Raw genomic sequence first — 26,117 nt, 5'->3', positions numbered from 1 at the left:
GATTTGTGGATCTGGAAAGTTTTGGGGTTTGCTCAAATAGGGATTTGTGGATCTGGAAGGTTTTGGGGTTTGCTCAGATAGGGATTTGTGGATCTGGAAAGGTTTTGGGGTTTGCTCAAATAGGGATTTGTGGATCTGGAAAGGTTTTGGGGTTTGCTTAGATAGGGATTTGTGGATCTGGAAGGTTTTGGGGTTTGCTCAGATAGGGATTTGGGGTTCAGAGGTTTGTTTTATCTCAAACAGGGAGTTTGGGATCAGACCGTGTGTTTTTCTTCAAATGGGAATTTTGGGGTCTGACAGGTTGGTTTTGCACAGAGAAAGTTTTGAGGGTCCCACAGCTTGTTTTGCTCAACTGGAATTTTGGGATCTGACTGTTGGGTTATTTTGTTTTAATACTTTTCTGCTCAAATAGGAAATTTCAGACTCTCCAAACTTGGTTTTTCTCAAATGAAGGATTTGAGATTCAGTTTGCTCAAATGGGGATTTTAGGATCAGAAAGCTGGGGTTTGGGTTATTTTTCAAATAGGGAATTTTGGGATCTGATGGTTTGGTTTTGCTCAAATGGAGATTTTGGGATCAGGCAACTTATTTTGGCTGAAAGGGGATTTTGGGGTCTGGCAGCTGGGTTTTCCTCAAATAGGGATTTGGGGTCTGACTGCATGGTTTTTGTTTGTTTGTTTTTCAAAAGGGGATTTTATGGTCTAGGGGTTTGTTTTGGTACAAATAGAGATTTAAGGCTCTAACAACTGGGCTTTTTTCAAGTGGAACTTTGGGGTCCAACAAATTTGGCTTTTTTTTTTCAAGTGGGGATTGCTTAAAACAGCTCATTTTAACTCAAACAGTTATTTTGGGATCTTTCTACCAGGGGCTCCTTCTCAACTCCCCATCCTTCTGGGGATGTTTCCCAGCTGTGTGAATGAAAGGCTGTGAAGAGTTCTCGCAGAAGGGCAGAGAATTGGATGGATGGGATGAATGGGATGATGCATCCACGGAATCATGGAATGGTTTGGGTTGGAAGGGACTTTAAACCCCATCTCATTCCAACCCCTGCCGTGGGCAGGGACACTTTCCACTATCCCAGCTTGCTCCAAGCTCCATCCAGCTGGCCGAAAGCCGGAGCTGGATGCTGCCCTCCTTCCGTCCCATCACTCAAAGCAGAGCCCTGATGCCACAGGAGGCCCAGAGCTCCTTTTTCCCACTTTCCCGGCTGCCAGCGCTGCGGCAGGAGAGCAATCAGGCTCCCCTCGGGCGCCATCCAGCCTCAGCACTTACTCTGGATTATTTGCAGTCCTGGAGGGAGGGAAATAAAGCCACACAAAGCTACCACTAATTTAGGCACATTTGCTCAAGTGAATTTTCTATTGGCAGGATGTCTGGGGATCAAAGGAGTCGCAAACGGAGCCGGTGTTGGTGGGCAAATAACAGCGAGAGCAGTAAAACAGCAATAATGCCAAAATAATCAAATATGGGTTAATGTGCGTTTAAACCAGGGCAAAACACATTGCTGGGGTGCACGGGGAAGGTGTAAATTATACCAAAATGCATTCCTGTGGAGATTCAAGCTCTTAATTTTGCCCTTAAGCACCAGAAGCAGAGAATTCCGACCAATAGGCTGGTTTTGGGATGTGTGTGCACCTTGGAAGTAGCCAGGCAGACAGAGAGCCCTCTCCATCCCTGGCAGTGCTCTGGCAATGACCAGAGGTGGCTCAGGAGCTCTGCTGGACGTGGACCCTTCCCAGCAGTGGGATTTGGGGAAGCTGTTGGAGCACAGGAGCCTGTGGCTGCCCGCCAGGGAGCTGCAGCAGGCGCAGATCTCACAGGAGCCAGGCAGTTTCCTGACACTGCAGCTGGTGGAGGCCGTGCTCGTGCTCCCTTTGGGAGCTGAGTTATGTCTTAGCACTTCCCACAGATGAATAAATCATGATAGGAGAGACTTTGGAGAAGGCTGGAGAATCCAGGATAACCCGTGCTCCTGGTGCTCTCAGGTGGGGTGTAAACTTTTGAACCCCCAGCTCCCGTTTCTAGCCCAGGGCTGGGGTGGCTGAGCCAGGAACCTCTCTGTCCCCCCAGCTCACCTCCAGCAAAGCCCCTCCATCACCTCTGAGAGCCAACAGAGCCGCCCAGTTCTCACCCAGCACCCCTTTGTGGCAGGGCTCCTGCACAGCCAGCTGCTCCCAGGCCACCGTGTTTCCCTGTCCCCACAGGACACAACCACCAGCACTTGGTCTCAGCCCTTTGTGGGGTTTATCCTTCTCTGCTTTGCCCTTTTTGGGTGTCCATGGCCAAACTGTGTCACCCAGACCCAACCTCCCGAGGTGACCTCCAGCCTGGGACTACAGGGTTGGGTTTACCCCCCCAAAAAGCCTTCCCTACCCAGCCACGATGGCATCACTCTGTCTTGGGGCTGAGGCTCTGAACATCCACCCAAAGCCACCTTCCTCTTGAAGAAAGGAAAAATTTACTCCTCCAAAATCCAAACTATTTGTTCCCATGTCCTTCAGGGTTTTTTTCCCTTTTCCTCGCAGGAGTGGCACCCCCTGGCAGGGTGATTTCCATTCTCTTGGAGCCCTTTCATTTCAAGATCCCCAAGCTCTCTGACATCCCTGGACTGCACCTGCAGGATTGGCTCAGAGTTTTCTGCACTGATCAGAGAAGGAGGAAAACATCAGCTGCAGTGAGGTCTGAAGGAGCATCAGTGGCCTGGGACATTCCCCAGGGAACACGGGTGGAGAGCACTGATGTGCTCAGGCATGCAGCAGGGCAGAACTGGAGATGGGAATGGGAGCAGAGACAGCAGCTCCCTGCACTGGGATTTCTTCCTTGAAAGCTCTTGGGAGCTGCTTTTTGGTACCAGACATCCCAGTGTGAGCAAGAGCCTCCCTCCTCTCTCCACCCAGACTCCTTTATTTAGAGGAAAGATCATTTTCAAAGCCTTGAGGAGCAGAAAAAAGCCCTAAATAAGGGTACCCTGGCTGCTGAACACACTTTGAGGCTGTGAATGAAGTGGCATCTCCATCCCAGGATATCTGAGTGCTTTGGCTGGGCAATGTCAAGGCCAGCCTGGTCTGGTGATGAGGACAGTTCTGAATTTGTGCTGGAGGCCTCCAGAGATTTCCAACCAGCACCACAAGAATTTAAACCCAGCTCAGACCTCAGCTGTGAACGGACTGTGCCTGTAAGTGCTTGACATCCACAGGGCTGGACACTGGAACCAGATTCCTGCAGAATCTCTTCACCAGGCTCTGTCTGGAGCTCTTCCCCACTCTCTGTTATTAAAGCAGAGAATTCCAGACTGGTTTTCTGAGGAAAGACCCAGTTTTCTGTGACACCCAAGGGTTTCTGTGACACCCAAGGGTTTCCCTGTGTTTCTGGAGAGATGCTGCCTTGCCTAATTTGTTGTGAGTGATCCCTGCAGGGATCACAGGGACCACAGCCAAACGTGCAGGATGGGGCTGGTAGAGGAGCATGACTCCACCATGCCAGGAAATCCAACCTTTCTGCTGGGAAAGCTGATAAAATCCCCAGCAGCCAGCAGTCTGAGCAGGCTCTGTGGCTGAGCTCCCAGCAGAAATGTCAGGATGACACCCAGAGTTTGTTTGTGCGAGGAAAAAACTTGGTTATGTGATAAAACAAACCTTCTCTGCACCTGGGGGATCACCAGCACAGGGACATGCTGCTGGTCTGGAAGTTAAAATGCTGGGAGAGGCTTTTCCTGCTCATTAAGTGGAATTTGAGCCTGTGTGAGACCTCTTCATACCCACAGGGAGCTGGGGGTGGGAGAGGACCTTCTCCAAGCTGTCACAGGGGATCCTGAGGCAGGGGGTCCTGAGGCTGGGTTCACCCCAAAAGCTGGGTTGATGCCAGCTGCTGCAACGGGGAACATTTTCCATCTCCAGTCCATGACATCTGCCTGCTCAGCTTGAGCCAGCACAAACAAGCCAAAAGACTCTGGTTTGTGTCATCCAGAGGGATGGTTTCCTATTCTGGAAAAAAAACATCCCTGCTGGTATAAGCTGTCTCCTCCTGTACCAGCACAGGGCAGACAAAGCCTTGCAGTGCTGGCAAGCCACAGCCTGGTGCACGGGCCAGGTCTTCCCGTAAATCAGGAGAGGCTCCTGCATCTCCACCTGTGGGTGCTGAGAGCCCTGAGTGTGTGCTGGCTGTGCTGGCCATGGGATTTGGGTCAGATCTGAGCTGCCTGGGGGGGAGGATGTGAATTATCAGCTTTCCCAAATCATGTCTAGACCAGAGAATCGTGGAACTGTAGAATCATCATGGAATGGTTTGGATTGGAAAGGAGCTTAAAGCTCACCCAGTTCCAACCCCCTGCCATGGGCAGGGACACATTCCACTGTCCCAGGTGGCTCCAAGCCAAATCCAACCTGGCCTTGGACACTTCCAGGAATCCAGGGGCAGCCACAGCTTCCCTGGGCACCCTGTGCCAGGGCCTGCCCACCCTCACAGGGAAGAATTTCTTTCTGATAATTAGTCTAAATCTCTCATCTTTTAGTTTAAAACCATTCCTTAAGCATCCTTGGGTGATTACCCAGAATGAATGAAACAAAGCTCCCATTCACAGTCCCAAAGCATCAGGCCAGGCCTAGTTAAAACAAATTGGAGCAATCCAGCTTGCAGCCAGGAGGGCCAGATTTCCACTGAAACCACCAGGTGTTCAAGGATCCTCTTTGGAAGCACTCCTTCTGTCCATATCAGGAATTAGGGATTTGTTTCAGCCCCCTCGGCTCAGGGTGGGACGTTTTTTTCCCAGGGAGGAACATCAGGCTCAGGACTAAGTTGTGTGTGGTTTTGTTGTCCCATCCATCTCCATCATCTCCATCATCTCCATCATCTCCATCTCATCTCCATCATCTCCATCTCCATCTCCATCTCCATCTCCATCTCATCTCATCTCCATCTCATCTCATCTCCATCATCTCCATCTCCATCTCCATCTCCATCTCATCTCATCTCCATCTCATCTCATCTCCATCATCTCCATCTCCATCTCCATCTCCATCATCTCCATCATCTCCATCTCCATCTCCATCTCCATCTCCATCTCCATCTCATCTCATCTCCATCTCATCTCATCTCCATCATCTCCATCTCATCTCCATCATCTCCATCTCCATTTCCATCTCCATCTCATCTCATCTCATCTCGTCTCATCTCCATCATCTCCATCTCCATCATCTCCATCTCCATCTCCATCATCTCCATCATCTCCATCATCTCCATCTCATCTCCATCATCTCCATCTCCATCTCCATCTCCATTCTGGCCAATCTCTGCTCTGGGGAAGAATTGGTGGCTGAGCAGCTTCAGCAGAAGCAGAAGCATGAGAATCCTCAAGTCTTGGGAAAGATCTTCTGGAGGGGCAGTGGAACACGGAGCAGGAAGCCTGGAGCATCCCTGGGTAGGATGGAAGGTTGGCAGTTCCCTTTGCAGGCCACAAGGACCCAGCTGACACAGTCCATGGGCCACAGAGAGGGATTTGGCCGACTGGAAATGGGCATGGGCTGAAGTGCCACCTGAATCCATGACCATCTGACGGCCCTGGACTCCTGGGAATTTGGAATTCGAAGTTAATGAATGACCTGAGCAGCTACAAACACCTCCCCCAGGTACTGCCTCCCCCAAGGCTCTTTGTCCTCGGAGGAATGTGGGTATTCCCTGCCCTGAGGACAAATTCCTTTGCAGTCACCGGCGCTGACCCATGACTGGAAACCAGTTTCCCCAGTGGCTGAACCAATGGTTTTGTCTCCAGTTCTGCTCCAGCCACCATCTCCCTGGCTTCCTTTTCTTTAGGCTGTGTGGTCAATTCCTCCATTTCCCAACTCCCCGAGCTCTGCTCCCCAGCCTTGCTCATCTCCAGGCTCATCCATGCCCTGGCTGGGATGCCATGCAGGAAAAAAAAAGAAGGAAAAGTCTTCACAACCCAGATTTGTAACTTTGGTGGCATCAGGATGGCCCAGAACTAGAAATCACCCCTCTGCATCACACGTTAATCCTAAAAAACAGCAAGGAAGGATCCAGGTTTGGCCAGGAAGAGGGATGGAAGAGGGTTGGGGCACAGAGGTGCACATCCAAAATACGTTCTGCCTGGACAGGGTGATGCCTCCAGACTGCTCACCAACCCTTTTCCTGAATATTTGTGGCCAAGACAGGGTTTTACTGGTCATGCCAGGGGATTTTGTCCCGCCCTGAGCAGCACTGGTGGTGCCTCTGTCCTGGAGATACCTGGACACCTCCTCTCAGTGGCCTGTGAGCAGTGGGACAGAGAGACTTCGAAGTGACAAAATGGAAAAGCTCAGAGAGGATCCACAGGCAAAATGGAAAAGCTCAGAAGGGATCCACAAGCAAAATGGAAAAACTCAGAGAGGATCCACAGGCAAAATGGAAAAACTCGAAGGGATCCACAGGCAAAAATCCCTCTTGTGTTGGAAGCATTTTTGGCTGTGATCATGCTGTGATTTTGCTCTGCCAGGAATGACTTTGTGGATCACCTGGGAGATCCTCCTGCACTCTGGGGCAACCTTTGGAGCAGCTCAGGCGTTTGTGGCTCACCAAACCTTCACCATGCAGGGACAAACCAGCTTTCCTCTGCAGTTTTCTTGCACCCTCAGCATCCCCCAGCCCATTTCTGGGAGGGGACTCCATGCATCCACAGCAGGAGGATGGAGCAGTCGGCTCCTGAAGCCACAGGAGATGCCAGGGATGGGGAAACATGGATCCAATGTGATCCCCTTCCAGTCCACCAGGTGAGGAGGGGCCTTTTCCCAGCCCTGCCAAGGCACAGCCACCAACTCCTTCTGCTCCTTCACGGAGGGATGTTGGGTGGGGAAACCCAGGAATGGCATTTCCCTGGAGATGCCCCTGTGCTCCCAGCTGGCCTGTGGACCTCACCCCATCACCTCTGAACGAGCCACAAGAGAGTTTAGGGCAAGGAATGAAAGGAAGGAGTCGAGGGGATGGGCCAGGGAGGGAAAATTTCCATAGCTGCATAATAAAGGTGATTACATAAGGGCATCCTGCGTCATCTGCGGCTGGCATCTCCGGAGAAGTAATTACATCTGCACCACACATCTAAAGAAAATATTATCACGTTGGCTTCCAAATTCTATAATTAGCTCTTGCAAGATGTGTGCCAGGGGCTTTATCATTCCGTGTACGTTGGCTATGGAGCCAGGCACAGACACACGGAGTTTTTTTTTTCATTTGCCAGCAAGGAAAATATTTGGAGTTTAGTGTGGCAGCTGACCCCAGTCCCCCTGGAAGGGGCGGCTCTGAGGGTTTCAAGTGGTGTGTAAAGAGTGAAATATTTTCCCGGTCTGCCTCGGTGCCTGCCGGGCCGTGGGGATCCAGTGGGAGGGCAGGAATGGCAAAGCCAGGGCTTGGCTTTCCCTCCTCCTTCAAATGCTCTTTGATTTCTGCCCTGATGCTCTGAACCTTGGGAAGGCTTTTTTCCCTCGCTAAATAAATGACCTGATTTGCAGGGAGGTGTTGCCCTCACCGGTTCCTGGGCTCTCTGCTCTGTCATATAAAACAAACCCCTTTTGCTCGGACTTCAGAACCAACTCTGGGCTTTGAATGCTTCTCCCATCCCTCCAGATCCTTGGCAAAAGGAAAAAAAGAGGCTTTGAAATGGAAGCAGAGGCTGCAAAAGTCTTGGTTTGATGGAGGGCTTTTCATGTGAGGCTGGAGATGGCCACAGGATAAACTGGGGACACGACAAGGGCAGGGATGGATGGGAGGATGAATGAGGCAGGGATTTGTTTTCCTTCTGTTTTCCATTTGCTCATAACCAGCCTAGGAACCCTGGAAAGCACCAGCAGCTCTGCTGCAAACAGAACACTGAGGAGATTTATCCACATCTCCTCCAAAGAAGCTCCTCCAGCAACGGCTTCAGCTGGAAAATGGGGCTGTGCACGATCAGGAGAGTGGGAGGGAGTGACAAAATCCCGAGGGCTTGGTGAGAAAATGGTTGTGTTGTGTGTGTGAGAGCATGTGAGTGTGAGAGCGTGTGTGTGCAGCTTGGATAAACCATCCTCAAGTGGAAAAACATCCTCTCTATCCCGGCCTCGTGGAGTAGGGTGGTGACAACTCCTCCCTGTTTCTCAGTTTTGTGTTATTTCCACTCGGAAGACGCAGAGAACTGGAGGATGGGGAGAGAGGAGGACTCCAAAGCTCAGCAGAGCTGTCATTAGAGCCAGATCTAACAAAACCTGTGAGGAGTGAATAACCCACCCAGGGGGCACGAGGTGAGACCTGCCCAAAAGGACCACTTTGCTCCTGTTCACGACCAATCTCCAGAGCCTCTGGGTGTGTCAGTGATCAGAAATGGTCATTCCAGGAGAGGAAACCCAGAGGCAGAAAGCAAGCATGGAAAAAAAATCCACGGTGTCTCTACTGAGTCTCTACGGTATCTCCGGCCCTGCTGTGCTTTTCTACAACACCCTGTGACTGGTATAAAACCTTTCTGCATTGTCCCAGACATCCTGAAGATCATCATCACAACTGAGTCACAGGATGGTTTGGGAAGGGACCTTAAAACCATGGGCAGGGACACTTTCCACCATCCCAGATTGCCCCAAACCCCATCCAACCTGGCCTTGGGCACTTCCAGAGTTGTGGCAGCCACAGCTTCTCTGAGTAAGCCACACCAGGGCCTCACCAACCTCACAGGGAACAATTTCTTCCCCACATCCCATCTAACCCTGCCCTCTGGCAGTTTGAAGCCATTCCCCCACACCCTAAGTCCCTCTGCAGCTCTTTTAGCCCCTTTAGGTGCAGGATTTTGTGAGTTTTGTTGCTCACCTGAGCTTTGCAGAGCACCTCAGGGCTCCCCAGAATGTGGGGTTTATGCACTTTTGGGGACATAAAGCTGCTGGCCTTGCCCTTCTGCCCTAACCCTGCTTGTGGCTGGTTTTCACTGCTTCCATCCCAGTGCTCAAAAAAAAAAAAACCCAAAACCCTCTTCTTTGGAAATTTTCCCTCTTCAGCAGCAGTGTCCCAGGGATAGGGGAATGGCACAGCCCTGGGCACATCGTTCCATGTGGGAAGGAGAGAGGTGGAGAAGGGTGGTGTGGGAGCAGGGAGAAAGGGAGAGCAGCTGTGTCCATGATTTGCAGGAGAGACAACGAGCTCCTGCATGGTTCGGGTGGTTTCATGGTGAACATGGGCGTGCTGGGTTAATGGCTTTCAGGTTGATGGTTGATGGCCTTCAGAGGCTCCTTCCAACCTCCACCATTCTGTGATTTTATGTTTCCAGAGGAGCGCAGCAATTCCCAGTGGGAATTCCCAACGGGGCTGCCCATCCATCCTGAAATGCAGGCAGAGCTTCCTGGATTGCTTTGTGCAAGGATTTGCCGGAGGAGAAGGCTGCAGCACCACCTGCTCTCTCCACTCTCTTTTCCTCTCATCCCTACCTTGAGCTGGGGGAAGCAGAATTCCTCAGGCGTGCATGTAAAATGGGAAGCACTTGTGAAACAAGCTCCAGAGGAGCTTGGCACATGTTACAAGCTTGCACTTCATATATTTGGGACAGAACTCACCCCGCCACAGCATCCTGATTAATTTGTCTGAGCTGGGAGCAATCCCACGCCGTTCATCTCACCTGTGCTGCTGACAGGAGCTGCCTGTGCAGACACCAGGAGTATTCCCAGAATTTCTCCTCGGTAGTTTTGGGGTTTTTTTTAAATGAATCTGTGCTGACAAATTGTTCAGACATTCCCAGGAGGCTCTGCAGGAGCGTCGGTGGCTTTGGGGCAGCGCTTCAGACAGATCCAGAGACATGGCCAAATGACACACAGATGTGGAGCTGTCTCCTTTTTTCAGTTTTTCAGCAAAAAAAACAAATATCAGGAAGCAGATGAAGGTGAAAATAAAAGAGAAAAGGACAAAACCCCTTCCTCAGGCAGTGGTTGGTGGCCTGGAGAGCTCCCTGCCGTGGCATGCAGTTGATGTTCAGTGTTTGAGAGGAAACTTGGCAAGTTCATGGACCAGAAATCCATCAGGATCTGCTGTAAATTGCACAGAAGGCAGATTTGGGAGTGTATTGAGGGAATATAAAGCAGGCTGTCAGACTGGCCCTTTTCCTCCTATCCCTGCCCACTGCTGATAGAATTGTTAAGGCTGGGAAAGACCTCCAAGATCATTGAGCCCAAAAATTCACCTTGATTTTTCATCCCTAAAACATTAAGTGTCCTCCCAGGAATGCAGCAGGCTGCGCAGAAAGAGCTGTGAAAATTCAAATTGTTGTAATGCAGAGCTGCCTTGTGTTCATGATTCTACAAAAACCAAAACCCAACCAAAACCAAAAACAAACAGAAAACCATAAAAACCCAACTCCCCAAAAACAAACAAACAAACCAAAAGGAAAAAAAAAAACCCTAAACCACCAAAAAGCCAAGCCCCCCAAAAAATGCAAACTGTACAAACCACTGAACACCTTGATATTTTCTTAAACTAAACGAAACCAGGGAATTTTCCACGCTGAGGATGCATTAGCTGTCATGAAAGCAGCTAAATCTGCACGCTAGGACAAGAAATTCATCTCCAGCAGGAAGGTGGGATGGTGGGGAAGGGGAAATGGGGGCTGATTATTTGGGCAAGCCGTGGGAAGGAAGAGCATCCCTGGGAAAAGGCTGCTTATCCCATGAGGAGATGCTAAGGGCCCGAATTCCCTGCTGGGGGCAGGAGCAAGAGCCTGGTGCATCCCAGGCCACCCTAAATGTGGTTTTCTTCTTGGACACAAGGAGAGCAAACGCTGTCCCAGGGCCCAGCTGGAAGCTGGAGAAGCCCCATGATGTCACTTTTGCAGGTAGAGGGGTCCCAGGAGCTCCAGGGGACATGGCCATGCTACGATGCCACGTGGCCCTTAGACCCAGGAGGAAAGAAAACTCTGGGAAAGATCTCCATGACTTGGTGAGGAGCTTTAAAACTTGATCCATGTGCATTTGTAGTAGGGACATCATCCTGGTGAGTGCTTGGAGAAGTAACAGGCAGAGCTTGGGAAAAATATTGGGAAGGGCTGGAGCTTGTCCAGGGAAGGGAACAGAGCTGGGAAAGGGTCTGGAGCCCCAGGAGGGGCTGAGGGAGCTGGGAAAGGGGCTCAGCCTGGAGAAAAGGAGGCTCAGGGGGCCCTTCTGGCTCTGCACAACTCCCTGACAGGAGGGGACAGCCAGGGGGGTCGGGCTCTGCTCCCAGGGAACAGGGACAGGAGGAGAGGGAACAGCTCAGGCTGGGCATGGGGAGGTTTAGATTGGATATTTGGGAAGGTTTCCACCCCAAAATAGTGGTCAAACATTGGAACTGTCCAGGGCAGTGCTGGAGTCCCCATCCCTGGAGGGATTTAGAAGCCGTGGGGATGTGGCACTTGGGGACAGGGGCCAGCAGTGGTCTTGGCAGAGCTGGGGGAAAGGTTGGACTGGATTATCCTGGGGGGATTTTCCATCCCAAACAGTTCTGGGATTCCCTCTGCACATGGCTTCTTGCTTTGTCTCTGTGTCCATTAGCAGCCTCTCCTGGTCACTGATCCTGCTTCCCTCATCTCCTCATCCCAGAAACACCACCCCGTGAGGCCGGCACCTGTTTGCCTTGGGAAGGGCCTTTTATTCCTTCTTCAAGCCAGGCACTGCTGAGATGCCTCTGTGGGAGGAGGGAGAGGGGTTAAACCCCCCCCAAATGCCAGCAGTCCCAAAAATAGCCAGGCTTTTCCCGCTCACATTGACTCACCCGTCACAGACCACAAACTCCTGAGTCACGGCAGGGGCTGTGGGGAAATCGTCTGTCCCTGCTCTGCTCCAAACAGAGCTTGTTTGTGTCCAGAGTGACCCTTGGTGACCCTTGGAGGGACAGCCCTGCCCTCATGCAGGGCTGGGAGATGGGAGATGGCGCTGGGATGTGTCAGCATGGCGGCACAGATGGGCTGGGGAGGAGCTCACCCTCTTCTGCTTCTCCTGGGGTTTCCTGGGGTCCTTTTTGGTGCTCAGCCTTGTCAGTGGGGGTTTCTACACCTGCAGGGGCCTCCCCCTCTGGAATAAGGTGCCCAGCAGGCAGTGGGACCTTGTGTGTTCCCACCCCACAGGATTTCAGCTGGCTCTGGTTTGACTCCCACTCCCTCCTCGCAGTCCTCTCCCATCCCTTCCCGAGTGCCAGAGCTTTAACTCCACATGGGAACAATTCAAAATACCTTTCCCAAAACCCCCCAGTGCTCCCAGCTAAAGAAGAGAAATGAAGGGAAAAACCCCCAGATGATTCTGGAGGTGTGGGGAGCAGGAGTCTGTCCTGGGATCACAGCCAGGAGCAACACAACTTCTAAAAGCCACAAGGTGACCCCAGGAACCCTCACGGCCACCAGGGAAGTGGTGACCACAGGAAATGGGGCAGAGGAGGGGCTCCATGGTCCTTTGGTGCTAGCCAACCCCCTTTTCCCTGCAGGAGACTTCCCACCAAGAGCTGTCCCCTCTCCAGCACCCAGATCCTCATGATCCTAACCCAACATTCCCAAAACTCCGCACTTTGGTCCCACAAGGAGGAAGGTGCAGGAGGATGTGCTCACTTCTCCCCTGCTCGGTCCCACCGGAGTGGAGACCCCGATCCCACAGCTGGGGTTAAAGGAAAGGTTCTCATTGATATTTTGGGAGCCACTTCCTTCCCCTCCCCTCCTCCAGAATAGCTTTTTGTCTTTGGGTTTATTTTCTTTGTTGCCTCATAAAGGTTTGACCCTGGCGTGTTTTGAATGGACTGGGAGGCAGCATTGAATTCCTCCTGGGATGTGGCAGCCTCGGGCACGGGAGGGAGGAGGGAATTTCATTGTGTCCAACCTTGCAGACCTTGTGGAGGAAAAGCAGCGGCTTCTCCTGCTGTGGTTTGTGTCTGCTGAGCCCCGTGTCCTCTGCAGCTCCTCCCTTGGCTCGGCCCACCCAGCCACCCCCACTTGTGTCACTCGTCCCTCGCAGAGCTGCTCGGTGACAGCTCCTCTGCAGTGGGAAAAAGGGATATCCATCCCTGGATAGCCATCCCTGGATATCTGTACTTGGATATCCACCTCTGGATATCCATCCCTGGATATCCACCTCTGGATATCTGTACCTGGATATCTGTACCTGGATATCTGTACTTGGATATCCATCCCTGGATAGCCATCCCTGGATATCTGTACTTGGATATCCACCTCTGGATATCCATCCCTGGATATCCACCTCTGGATATCTGTCCCTGGTTATCCACCTCTGGATATCTGTCCCTGGATATCCGTCCCTGGATATCCATCCCTGGGTATCTGTACCTGGATATCCATCCCCACGTCTGACCCAGACTCTTCAGGGCTCTTCACCCCTCTGCTGCAGCCGATAAAAGTCACTGCTAAATCCCTGTGGACCCCACGGATGGATCCACGTTCTTGGGTGTTTAAAATAAAAATAAAATAAAGAGTAAAAGCTCTGGCTAATGATCACAGAATCACTGGGTTGGAAGAGAGCTCCAAGATCATCGAGTCCAACCCAGCCCCTCACCTAAACCATGGCACCACATCCAGTCCTTTTTCAAACACATCCAGGGATGGTGACTCCACCACCTCCCCAGGCAGAAAATTCCAGTATTTTATCACCCTTTCTGTAAAAAACTTCTTCCTAACATCCAACCTGACGTGGCCTCCTGACCCACCAAAGTGTCTTGGAGAGCTCAGGTTTCATTTGGGCTCTCTCTTTTCTGCCCAAAATACTTAAGAACCAACACTGGCAGCTGAGACAAAACTTACTGACATTCTGGCTCAACAAAGTTAAGGAATTTACTCCACAATTCAGTTTGCAATTGGCCATATCAGGTCTCTCCTGGACTTTCACGGACGACAGGGAAGGAAGCGACTTTTAATTTGATTTTACAAAATTAAGAGCAGCAAAATAACTGCAGCAGCACCGCCTGTCCTCAAGCTGGAGATCAGAAAATTGCTGATAACAACAGAGGGGAGAAAAAAAAACCAAACAACTCAATAATTTCTGTTCTGGCTTCGGAAAAAAGCAGGCTGATGTTCTCATATTGCACAGGGACAACAAAGTGCTTTCTAGTCCATTAGTAACCCAGGAAGACACTAAATGGCATGGCCTGAGGATAAACATTTTTAAACAGCGGGTTCAGATTAATTTGCTCCCAAGAGCCCCGTGGAAGCAGGACGAGGGGAGGTTTGGGCTGCTGCTCATCCTCTCTAAGAAGTCCTGGGATTTCTCTCAGATCCCAGAAGAGTGGAAAGATGATAATTACAGGGCAATATTAAAAATAAAGGGGTGGGGAAGGAAGAGTTGGAATGATGCAGCTTAGGCTGGTAGAAAGGGATGCAGGATTAGAGGGATGGAGCGTGGGAAGCTGTCAATAGAAATAGATGGCTGATAAAAAAACAGCATTTCACAGACTCCTTCAGCCTCACCCGGGGCAGGTTTGGATCAGGCGACCCTGGCAGCACCACAGATGGAAATGTGCCCCAGGGAGGAGCTTTGGTTTGGGGTGTCGTGGTTATTCTGGTTAAAAAATGAGGTATCACAGAAGCATGGAATGGTTTGGGCTGGAAGGGACCCTAAGGCTCATCCCATTCCCTTTCACCCCCTGCCATGGGCAGGGACACCTCCCACTATCCCAGGCTGCTCCAAGCCCCATCCAACCTGTCCTTGGACACTTCAGGGATCCAGGGGCTCCTCTGGGCACCCTGTGCCAGGGCCTGCCCACCCTCACAGGGAACAATTTCTTCCCAGTCCTTAAGGTAAATCTGTCCTCTGGCAGTTTAAAGCCATTCCCTTTGTCCCTCGTTTTTCTCATGGAAGTTCACAACGGGGAGCGCTGGATCTTGACTGGATCCCAAGGGACTGGGACAGGGATGGTCCTCCCAGCCTCCCTCCTCCCTGTGCAGCTGCTGCTTAAAGGAAAAGGGATGGGGGAGATGAGAACCTCACTGATCCCATCCCATTTCCCCTGAGCCCCAGAGCTTTTCAGGGATGCCTCCCACCCAAAGGTGTCGTTGGATCCCCCAAAAGGTTTGCTGCCATCAGAGGACACTCTCCCTGATACTGCCTGCTCCCTCCTCACTCAGTCTAACGCTGTTTCATCCTCCAGGAATTTTTGGCAGGGAATTATGACCTGTGAGAAAAGCTGCTTCACTTGGTTTATCTTTAACCCAGTGTTTGAGTCATCTCCAGTTGCATTTTGAGGTAGAGTGGAGTCACATCCCCTCATTCTTTCACCCCATAAACAGGGACTTTAACCAATTTTAGGTTCTGTAACAGCTACTCTGGGTATTTTGGTGGCTCTGAGGCACTCCAGGAGTTAAAAATCCCCGCACCAGGCTGTGGTTCCCCTCTGGAAGCTCCTCTGCAGCTGCACGAATCACCGGGATACCTGCAAAAGGTGTACCTGGAGCAGGAACCACCTCACTGCTGCCATCCCCACCTCTTGCCGGCCACTGGCCACCCCCAGGGAGGCAGAATCCCCCAAGGTAATTCATGCCAATTACTGCAATCAGCTAATTAGCAAACAAGATCGATTCAAATGAAGTTACGGTGTCAACAGCTATTATGCAAGCTTGTGCGTGCTGGAGGAAAGCCATCCTGAGAGTCCCGGCGGTCAAAAAGCCCTCGGGGGTGAGAACTGGGGAGAGGTGAAAAGGATGTGGGGGGTAGGAGGGAAATTAGGGGGAAAAAACCTCATGGCTGAGACAAATTAAGGAGGAAAAGTGTTGAGAATGGAAAGTGATCCAGGTAATTGCTTGTAAACACAAAAGGGATGATGGAGAGGGGTGATTCTCACCAGCCAGGCTGGGATGAGAGGGAGAAATCAGCTCTTCACTGGGGAATTATCCGGGCTCCTCTGTAGGGATCCCCCAAAGGTGGGAAGCAGGGGAGGTTCTCCCATCCTGGGAAGAGCTCTGTGATAGATTTAAAACCACGACAAGCTCTCTGCTCTCGGCCCCGGGACACCCATCGGGACCATCTCTCCAGTGAAAACCGAGCGCCACTTTTGGGAGGGATTCGCCAGCCTGGGCTTGCCTGGGATGCAGCGATCTCCCGACGGGAATTCCAGCCAGGCTGGCTCCATCACTCCTCCTTCGGGAAGAGCAAGCCTGAAGCTGGATGGGGCCGCGAGGGTGGGACACCGGGAGCCTGGTGTAAAGCCTGCAGAGACATCTGCTAATCCTCCCCTAAGCCCGCTGTGATGGATTTAAAGGGTGTTTTTGTCGCTCGCCCCCGGGATCAAGATCCTTAGAGGATAAGCGTCCGAAGGAAATGAAGGGATTCTTCTCCCCGCAGCGGGGCATGAAAGGGAGACTGGGCTCCCGCAGGGATGTCCCCGGGGAGGTGCGGGTGTCACCTCCCCCGTGCTGTCCCCCGGGATGCTGCCCTGATGTCGCGCTGGAGTTGGGGCAAGAGTTTGGCTGCCCGCCTCGGGAGATGACAGATGCCCTGGTTTTATCCCGGAGAAACATTATCCGGCACTCCAGAAGTCTGCCTGCCTTTTATACCCTGGAGGGATGCAAAATTGCTTTGCGCTCCAAAGCCAAGGGTGGGGAGCTGGAGGAAAGGGTTTTCCCCGGTTTGTGTCCCGGGCAAAGCCGAGATTGGGGCTGTAACTCCTTGTCCTGCCTGTCCTCAGCTTCTCCTCTAAGGATGAGAGGGAAAGACGTCAACGGATTGATGGGAAGCTTCATTAAAGAAGGAAAAAAATCAAGTTTTCCAGCTTGGAGGAATAACCTCTGGGTGGTGGATGTATCCACAGAAATGCTGGGATGGCTGTGCCAGGAGCGTTCGTGGCACAGTGGCTGCCCAGGGATCCCTCGGGTGGTTTGCAGGACTTGTTTTTAAATCTATCGCCTGAAATCCCACACCTCGGCCAGGAGCAAACGTGCGGAACAAAGAAACGCCAGCATCAATCAGCCCTGGAGCTCGGGGCTTGGCTGAGGAACCTCTTCCCAAAGCCACGTACCCACCTCCCACAGCCCTGCCTGGAGCCGGGCTGGCTGCTCCGGCTCACCCCGCACATCGCAGGGAGAGGGAAATAATCCCTCTTTTCTTTTCCAGCCATCAGGAATGCACCACACCTGGTGCCCCTCGGGGAGTGTTTGCTGTCCCGGCGGGCGCCAAGGCCGGATTGTTTGCCCGGAGATTTTTTTTTTTTAATTTTTTTTTTTTAAATGAAATATTATTATTAAAAGCTAATTTGGGCCCCTGAGAGCGTGGAGGGGAAGGCAAAGCTCTTGGCTGGCACTGAGGAATGTCAACAGGCCGGGGCTGGGTTTGGCTGGTCCCAAAGCCCTCCTGGGCTGCAGGAGATGAGTTTGTCTGGGCTCTGCTGGAAAACAGACTTGTTTTTTGGGGGATTTGGGGATTATCCACCCCAAACACGTGCAGGAGGCACATCCACCCCTTCAGCTGCGAGATCAGGTTTTGAAATACCTCATCCTAGTCCCCAGATCAGCTCCCATTCCGTGTACAATCCCCTGGGAGGCTGCAGTGCAGCCTGGCAGAGGGGAAACTGAGGCTAAGGAACCTGCCAAGGACGGCACAGTGCCAGTAGCATGGAACAAAACACACTAAAAACTTTCCATTTGGGACTCAACAGCACTAAAACCACTCCAGCATGTTTGGGACGCCCTGATCCCCAAACAGAGCAAGCCCTGGGGCTTGGAAAAGCGCCGGGAGGGAGGAAGAGTGGGGCAGGCTGGAGGAAGAGCACAGCAGGTCGGAGAGGGAGCAGAACAAACTCCTGCCGTGCAGCGGCTGGCTGGGCACCAGCTCGGCAGCAGTGATTTATTATTTACATTACTGGAGGAGCTGGGAGAACATCAGGGTCTCCCTGAGCCTGGCACGAGCTTTATGGGCTGTGCTCAGCCCGCTCCTGGAGACGGGTGTTTGTGTCCTTGCTGAGCTACGGCGGGTGGAGGTGTGGATTTTCCTAGCAGAGACCTTTGGAGAAACGTGTTGGAGGAAAGAGAGATTTGAGCCAAGAACAGGTCCTGGTCTTTCCAGAGCCCCCCTCCCCTGGGCAGGGACCACCAGGGACCCCCTGCTCTGGGCAGGAGAGCCATGGGGTGCAGGGGCCTGCAGGGATGGAGCTCTGCCCATCTCATCCCAGCATCCCTGATGATTCTGGGGGATGTTTTCATCCTCTCCTTTCTGCCCTGGTGGCTCTGAGCCACCTTCAGGACCCATTCCAACCGATTCTCACAACGGGAACAGCCTTTCCTGTCCTCCCATCCCACACTTTGAAAGGTGACGTGCACACAGCCTGGCTGAAACAAACACCAATGTGTCCCTGTGCCCTGTCCCCTGTGCCCTGTCCCCTGTGCCCTGTCCCCTGTCCCTGTCCCCTGTCCCCTGGCCATTCCTGGCAGTGCTGGAGGCAGGGACTGCACTGCAGGGGAATGTCTGAGGTGAGACATCTCCGCTGGGATGGCTTGGCTGCTCCTCCAAGTGCTTGCCAAGGGCAGAGCCGGGGATGTAATGAAGGCAGCGGCCCATGGGGAGTGGAAGGAGCCTGTGCTAGATCAGCTGATATAATTAGAAAGTGGGAACAAGGAGATGAGCTCCTGTGCCCGAAAGCTGGGCTGTCTTTCCCAGCTCCAGCAGCTGGGCTAATAAAAGCTCCCACCTCCCCCTGTGCATCATCTCCAGCCTGGGGGCACTGCCATGGCCGGGAGAGCGGGAGGAGCTCCCACATTCCAGCCTTTCCAGGGATGGGGCATCTACAGCCAGTCTGGGCCACAGCCACCACCATCACCTCGGCCACCTGGTGACCTCTCACCCCCTCACCTGGGCCCACGGGGACTGGGCAGTGTCTGTCCCTCAAAACCACTCTCCAAGTTGACTTTGCCAACCAGCTCCATGTCCAGGTTGTGTCTCCTCATGTTTTGGTTCAGGCAAGAACCCCCAGATGGCCCCCAAATGGGCCCAAAATGACAACCTGTGTGCAAAACCCTTGGGCCAAGCCCTCTGGTGATGGTGGGGAGATGGTGGATTTGTATGGGAACATCTCCACCAAATGAGATGACAGACTGGGAGAGCTGGGGCTGTGCAGCTTGGAGAAGAGAAAATTCTCAGGACATCTCCCAGCACCTTCCAGTGCCTAAAGGGCCTCCAACAGAGCTGGAGAGGGACTTAGATGGGATATTAGGAAAAAATTCCTTCCTGGGAGGGTGGGGTGGCCCTGGAAGAGAAGCTGTGGATCCCTGGATCCCTGGAAGTGTCCAAGGCCAGGTTGGACAGGGCTTGGAGCCACCTGGGACACTGGAATGTGTCCCTGCCCATGGCAGACAAGATGGTTTTAAGGTCCATCCCAATCCAGACCATTCTATGAAATCCCAACCCCACAAGCCAGAGTTTCCCCATGGAAGAAGGAATTTCCATCCATCTGCAAACCCAGCTGGTCTCCTCTGGCAGCACTGACCCCTCCGACAGCCCCCAACACCTCCAAACTGACCTCGCAGCAAGGATTCAATAGGATTTAGCAGCAGGGAAACCCTGGATATTTGGGCAGTGCAGAACACACCTGGGCAGGCTGGGACAAGCAATATTCCTGCTGGATTTCTGGGACACATCCAGCTCCTTAGGAGAGGATGGAATGGACCCTTCTCAGGGCTGGAGGGAAGGGAACGTGGAGAACCAGAGAACTGGGCTCTACAACAACAAGGTACCTTGAAATCCTGAGCCTACAGAGAAGAAACTCCTGGGGGTGTTTAGGAGTGGTTTAGGTGCAGGATGAGACCCAGCCTGGTGCACTGGGCTCGTTCTCACCTCCCCTGCAAAATAAACCCCCCCATCCCATCCTGCTCCTGACTTGTCCCTGGCAGGCAAGGATCTGTTGGACATCACAGACCTTCCCAGCAGGGAACCAACTCCCTCCAGTGCTGGACAGACAGTCAGCCACTGCTTATCCCAGGTTTTCATTCCTGGTTTGGATCATTATTTTTATTACTGGTGCTGGGCTTCCAAAGGAAAACATATCTTTGGGCCACATACCAAGGGATTTGGTTAATTCGTCACCCGCAGACGCACAGATATTTATTTAAAAGCGCCTCTTGTTATGTTACTTGGCAACTTCTGAGCCCGTGTGTTTCTCCAGCTGATAAATATTTGTGAGGTTGGTTGTGTGAAGAGCAGCATGTGTTAATGATCTGATTGCCTTTTTCCCCGGGCTCCCTGCAAAGGGAACGGGCTCTGCTGCCCATGGGTGGAAAAGGACCTGGAGGTGCTGGGCAGCAGGGACTGGACGTGAGCCCAGGTGTGCTCAGGTGGGCAAGAGGCCACTGGCACCTGGGTTGTCCCAGCTCTGGGGTGGCAGCAGGGCCAGGGCAGTGCCCACCCCTGTGCTGGCACTGCTGGGGCACCTCCAGGGCTGGGGGCACTTCTGGGCCCCTCCCAACAAGAAAGATCTTGAGGGGCTGGGGAGAGTCCAGAGAATGGAATGGAGCTGGGGAAGGGTCTGGAGCCCCAGGAGAGGCTGAGGGAGCTGGGAAAGGAGCTCAGCCTGGAGAAAAGGAGGCTCAGGGGGCCCTTCTGGCTCTGCACAACTCCCTGACAGGAGGGGACAGCCAGGGGGGTCAGGCTCTGCTCCCAGGGAACGGGGACAGGAGGAGAGGGAATAGCTCAGGCTGGGCCAGGGGAGGTTTAGGGTGGACACCAGGAAGAGTTTTTTCATGGAAGGGGTTGCTAAGCATTGGAAAGGGCTTTCCAGGGAGGTGGTGGAGTCACAATCCCTGGAATTACCCAAGGAACGATGGGATGTGGCATTCAGTGCTGTGGTTTAGTTGGGGTGGTGGGTGGAGGTGTTTGGTCAAAAGTTGGTACTTGATGATCCCAGAGGTGTTTTCCAACCTGAATGAGTCTGGGATTCTGACACCTGTCTAACCCTGGAGCACCCTGCTGCCTCTGGAGCATCTCGCTGGCCTGTGATCAGGACTTGGCCCTGAAGGAAAGAGAGGCTCATAATGGGCTCAGACAAAGCTCATCCTTCTGCCTCAGGAGCCACATAAAGCCAGCAGGACCCACATCTTCATGGCAAAACCCCCCCAGTTTTGTGAGATTGAAACTCAGCCAAAATCCCTGCAAACCTGATTCCCAGCCCTGCAGGAATTCCTGCAGCTCCTGCACGGCTCAAGGGGACTTTCAGCTCCCTCTGCCAGGACAGCTCTTGGCTCCAGCCAAACCTGGATCATAAGGCAGGAGCCATCCCAATCTCCTGATAGCTGCCTTAGGAGTTATCCTTGCTTTCCTTGCTGTTTATGGAACTCCATGGACCTTCTTCCCACCCATGGTGGGGCTCATCCCGGTCCTTTCCCCCATGGAGGTGCCCAGGGCTGTGGGGTGATGGAAGAGCTGAGTTTTGGGTGCTTTGGGGAACCACCTGGATTATTGCAGCATCTCAAGGTGCTTGGCCCACCACCACCTCCTCCAGGACGAAGCATCACAGCCCACCCACGGCTCCCGGTGCCGCCGTGTCCTGCAGGAACCGTGGAATCCTGGAATGGTTTGGGATGGAAGGGACCAGGGACGCCACTCCCCAGAGCAGCTTCCTTGGAAAGGGCTCCCACAACCAGAGGATGAATCCAGTGGTCCAGCATGGCTTTACCCATGGAGCAGAGGTGTGGGGCAGCCAGAGGGGTTGGGGGGTCCCTGCCTGCTCCCCAGTCCCGAGGGCAGGGATGTCTGGGCTCCTGGCCTCGTGCCTCCATCTCACTTTCAGATCCCTCAAATAATAACCGTGTTTGCCAGCTCCTGTGACAGGAATGACTAATGGGAAAGATCCTCTGTGAAGGGAAACAAGAAATCTCCTTGTTTCACCCTTTGTTTGCTGGATTTCTCTGACAGCCCCGGGCATGGCTCAGTTCCCCTTCGGGAGAAAGCAGATTTTAACCCCTTCAACAGCTCCAGCAACACCCTCTTAACTCTAAACCTTCCCTGTCGGGATATAACTCCCTTCAGGAACTTTTTTGCAGCTAGTTTATCCACATTCCTGCTCCATCCACATGGAGTTATCACGCAGCGAGTGCCTCCGACTGCTGATGCAACGTGGTTTTCACAGTGCATGTGGAAAACACCCTCCCCATCTGCCTGGCTTTTTGCAAGTCAGGGGGACCCGGCTTTCTGCCTCTTTTCCCGTTTTTCCAAGGGATGGGTGATGAAAGGTGCCCTTCTCACGGTGGTGGAAGCAGCAGGGGATGCCCAGGGCTGATGCTGCAGCCCTCAGGGAAGGAGGGCTCTCCCAGTCCCACCTCTTGTAGGACGAGCTACTGCTCTCTCCCAGTTGTCCACAGCCAGATGTCGGACTTTCAGACCCTCCTTTTAGATCTGAGGGGGCTGGGAGCTGATCCCTTGGGACGCCAGCCCGGTGACCCGGCAAGGAAGAGTTTGAGGAGGAGGGGGATCTCCCTGAGTGGAGACATGAAGCCACACAGGCACCCCGCCGCTTTTTAAATGCCCACCCCTGCTCCGAGGAGCCAGCGGGGACAATTTCAACCCTTCCACACTTTCCTCCTCCTCCCTGTTGCCATCCCAAGGCCGGCACTCGGGACAAGGCGCCCGCTCCCCTTGCGTGAGCCCGGACATGGCAGGCAGGGAATCACACCGCTCCGGCATTTCCACGCCTGTTTGCAGCCCCGTTCGCCTCCCAGCCTTTGCAGAAAATAAATTCCCCAGCCAGGCTGAACTCGGATGACAGCATCGCTGCTATATTTAGCCGCGGCAGATCGCCGCTCCAAGCGGGGCCACACATAAACAAACCCCCGGCGCACGGAGAGGGCACGGCCGGGGGAGCGCTGCGGGATGGAGCAGCCCCCCGGTCCTGCCTGCCCCAAACTGGGGGTGCCCTGCGTTCCCTCTCCGTGCCAGCACCTCCCCGGAGGGCTCAGCGAGGGCGCAGTCCCCCGGAGGAGGCTGGAGGATGAAGGAAGTGCTGGAGGGCGCTGGAAGCAGAGCGTGGAGAGCTGGGGGAGTTGCCAAAGGTTATCGCACGGGGCAAGTGGCATCCCCCGGCTGGGACTGGACCCGCTGGCTCCCAGCTGGAATTCAGCAAGCTGTCGACATTCCCCCCACCTCCTCCCGTGGACTGTGCTGTGGGGCAGAAAATGCCAGAAAAATGCCCCGCTGCAGCCGTGCCCGCCCTTCCCAGCTCCGCTGCACATCTCCCTGCAGCCTTTCCTGCCTGCTCCTCTCCCTGCCCGACCCTCTGCCGTGGCGCCTGGAGCCCCACGAGGATCCACGGGGTGTGGAGCAGAGGGAAGAGGTTGTGGATGTGCAGCAGGGTCCGTGCCTGGCTCACTGACAGGCCTTGTCCTCCTTCCCCAGCTCCCCGCGTGGGGGAGAGGATGGGGATGCTCGGGGTGTTCCAGGGGATGCTCGGGGTGCTCCAGGGGATGTTCGGGGTGTTCCATGGGATGCTCGGGGTGTTCTATGGGATGCTGAGGGTGCTCCAGGGGATGCTCGGGGTGCTCCAGGGGATGCTCGGGGGCTGCTTAGCGGGGGAATGCTCAGAGGGTACTCAAGGAATGCTCAGGGGGGTGTCCAGGAGGGTGTGGAGCATCCAGCAGCCCAATACCCTCCTCTGAAGCAGAGGGTTCATCTGGCCTGGGGGGCCGCTGGCAGCCACAGGTCGCCAGGCTCTCGCCTCGGCTCCGAGGAGGGTACGGGGCTGCAAAGAGGGTCCGGGCTCCCCCCGGGCACACCCAGAGCCGCGGATGGGGCTCTGTGCTGCAGTGCAGCAGCTCCAGCCCCGCTCTCTCCCGGGGAGGTGACAGAGGGGATGCCCACCTTCACCCTCCCTTCATGGCAGCGCCAGCTCCGCCTGCTCCAAACCCGGCTCTGCCGGGCCAGCGAGCGGGATTTGCCGTCGGGAGGAGCAGCAGCCCTCTCCTGTGCTGCTGGGGATGGAGCCCGTGCAGCCGGGACCCCCGTGCAGCCCTGCCTCGGGGGCCGCGATGGGCGAGCGGGGAACGCTCGATCCCCTCCAAGCCGGGGAGGCACCGCTGCCTCCTCGGGTGATGTCCCAAGCGGGGATCCCCTTGTCGGGGCGGGCGGGAAAAGCTGGATGCCCGAGGAGTCCTCGCAAAGCCGGGGAGGCATCGGCGCCTCCCGGGGTGAAGCCTGAGGCGGGGAGCCCCATGTCGTGACGTCCCCCCACGTCCTCCCTCCCTCCCCACCGCCGCTGCTGGGCGAGGGCCACCCAGCACCGAGGCAGATGACATAATTCCCAGCAACTGCACGTTAATCACTCGGCCGCCAGCAAGCTCCTCGCCGTGAATCCAACCCCCAGCCCCAGCCACCGCTCCCCTCCCTGACATCACTGCCGAAGAAATAAGGAAATAAATAAAAGAAGATGAGGAAAAGGTGACGAGGGGGAAATAGCCTGGCGCTGGCACTGGCACACAGGTCTGCACCCCCCACCCCCGCCGCTCCTCCCCGCCTCGCACTCTATTTTTGGGTGCTGTCACATCCCAATGGCCCCGCGGGGCCAAATCCAGGCAGCTGCGACTTTAGGCGCAAACACGGCTCCCTCCCCTCCATCACACCCGAAATCGGCGCCGGCAGCCCACCCCCCCCCCCCCCCCCCTCCCCAAAATCCCCCCCTCCCCCTCCCCAAATTACATCTGGGTGGGTGGTTCAGGCGAGCGAGGCTCCAGCATCAGGTGGCCCCCACCCCGCCCTCCGTGCACCCCACCTCTCTCCACCCCCAAGAGACACCCCCCCGCCCCGCTCCCTGACACCCCCTACCCCATCCCACCTCCCCCCTCTCCCAGCACCGCTTCCCAGTTCCTCCCAGTCGCTTCCCAGCGCGATCCTTACTCTTGGCGGGGATGCTGGGGCTGCGCCGGTGCCCGGCGGCGGTGGCAGCGATGCGCAGGAGCGGGCAGGGATCGGGCAGCGATCAGGGATCGCAGCCGGGCGGCCGCTCCCGTCCGAGGGGTCTCATCTCATTTTGTCCTGTGTCACCAACACACGCACGCACACCACACACACACCACACACACACATTCGCAGCCACGTTTCCCCCCCCTTCTTGCGGCAAACGGCGGCCAGCCCCGACCCCACCCCCTGTCACAGCAGCAGCCTAACAGCGAGGGCCGGGAGGATGGAGGAGGATCTGCTCGCCTTCCCTTTAACTCTTCCCTCGCCACCCCCCAGGACAGGGCTCTGTCCCCGTGGACCTGGCTGGGGATGCTGGGGTGCTGCTTGGAGCTCACTCACCTTGTGGCCTTCCCCCACAGGGCGCCGGGGCAGGGGATGTTTGGGGTCCGCTGGTTCCCCCGCAGCCTCATCGCCCTCGTGCCCCCCAAAAAAGAGCCCTGGAAGAGAGCTGAGCCCTGCCATCGCTCCAAGGGGTGTCTCGGGGGCACGGCTGGGGTGTGAGGGGCACGGGCAGCCCCAGGGTGACAGACAAGGCTGGGAACCAAATCTGTCTGCCTGTATCCACTGTGAAAATCCCATTTTGGTCCCTATTTCCCCCCATTTCCAGGAGCAGAGCCCTTTGGGGTGGAGGGGGCACTGAACCCCTGGGGGTCTCTAGAGCGGGGGGGATGGGAATGAAAAATCAGTGTGGGAGAGGAAAGAACTTTTCCCATCCCACGGAGAATCCAAGGATCTGAGCTCACTGGGGGGGAGGGGGCGGGGGACAATCTCCCCAAATTCCCTCTTACACGAGAGAAAAAGGGATGACATGAGCTGAAAAAGGGACATCCAAATGGCCAGGGACTCCAGCTGAAGGCAGGGCAGCTCCTGACTGCAACATTGCTCGGAGCTGTCTTCTCCAAGGAGAAATGACAGGTGCCAGAAGGAGAAGGAAAAGCTCATGATGCTGTCCATGGAGAGGTTGGTGGCACCTGTCCCTGCTCCCAGCTTCACCCCAGCACTGGGCTTCCTGCAGCAAGTTTAGGTCCTGCAACACACTCTGCTTCTCCCCTTGGCCTTTCCATGGATGTAGGGAGGTTACACCCTCCTGCTCATCTGTCGGGAGAGCCAGGGGGGAGGAAAGAGGCAGGAATTGCTGCCACTGAATCCTGCAGCTTTCCAGTGAAATGGCAGGGTGGGTAATTAATTATTGCTGATTATTAATAGTGCCGGACAGGCCCTCGGCTGCACCCCCAG

General features: G+C 54.5%; 1 protein-coding gene across 4 annotated transcripts in view; it reads right to left on the bottom strand.

Moving 5' to 3' along the window:
* The window catches only part of LZTS3 (leucine zipper tumor suppressor family member 3), a 46,616-nt gene extending 21,574 nt beyond the window's left edge, over positions 1–25,042 (bottom strand). For all 4 annotated transcript variants that reach the window (XM_088056460.1, XM_088056459.1, XM_088056461.1 and 1 more), the window contains exon 1: positions 24,819–25,042. The gene's annotated coding sequence lies outside the window, so the exon portion shown is untranslated. The remainder of the gene's footprint in view (positions 1–24,818) is intronic.
* Between the last annotated feature and the right edge of the window lie 1,075 nt (positions 25,043–26,117).

The sequence above is a fragment of the Pseudopodoces humilis genome, chromosome 6 (assembly GCF_049639895.1).
Source record: "Pseudopodoces humilis isolate 2021_Gansu_Grassland_sample_001 chromosome 6, ASM4963989v1, whole genome shotgun sequence".
NCBI lineage: Eukaryota > Metazoa > Chordata > Aves > Passeriformes > Paridae > Pseudopodoces > Pseudopodoces humilis.
The sequence above is the reverse complement of the archived record's forward strand: the minus strand, read 5'-3'. Positions and strand labels throughout refer to the sequence as shown.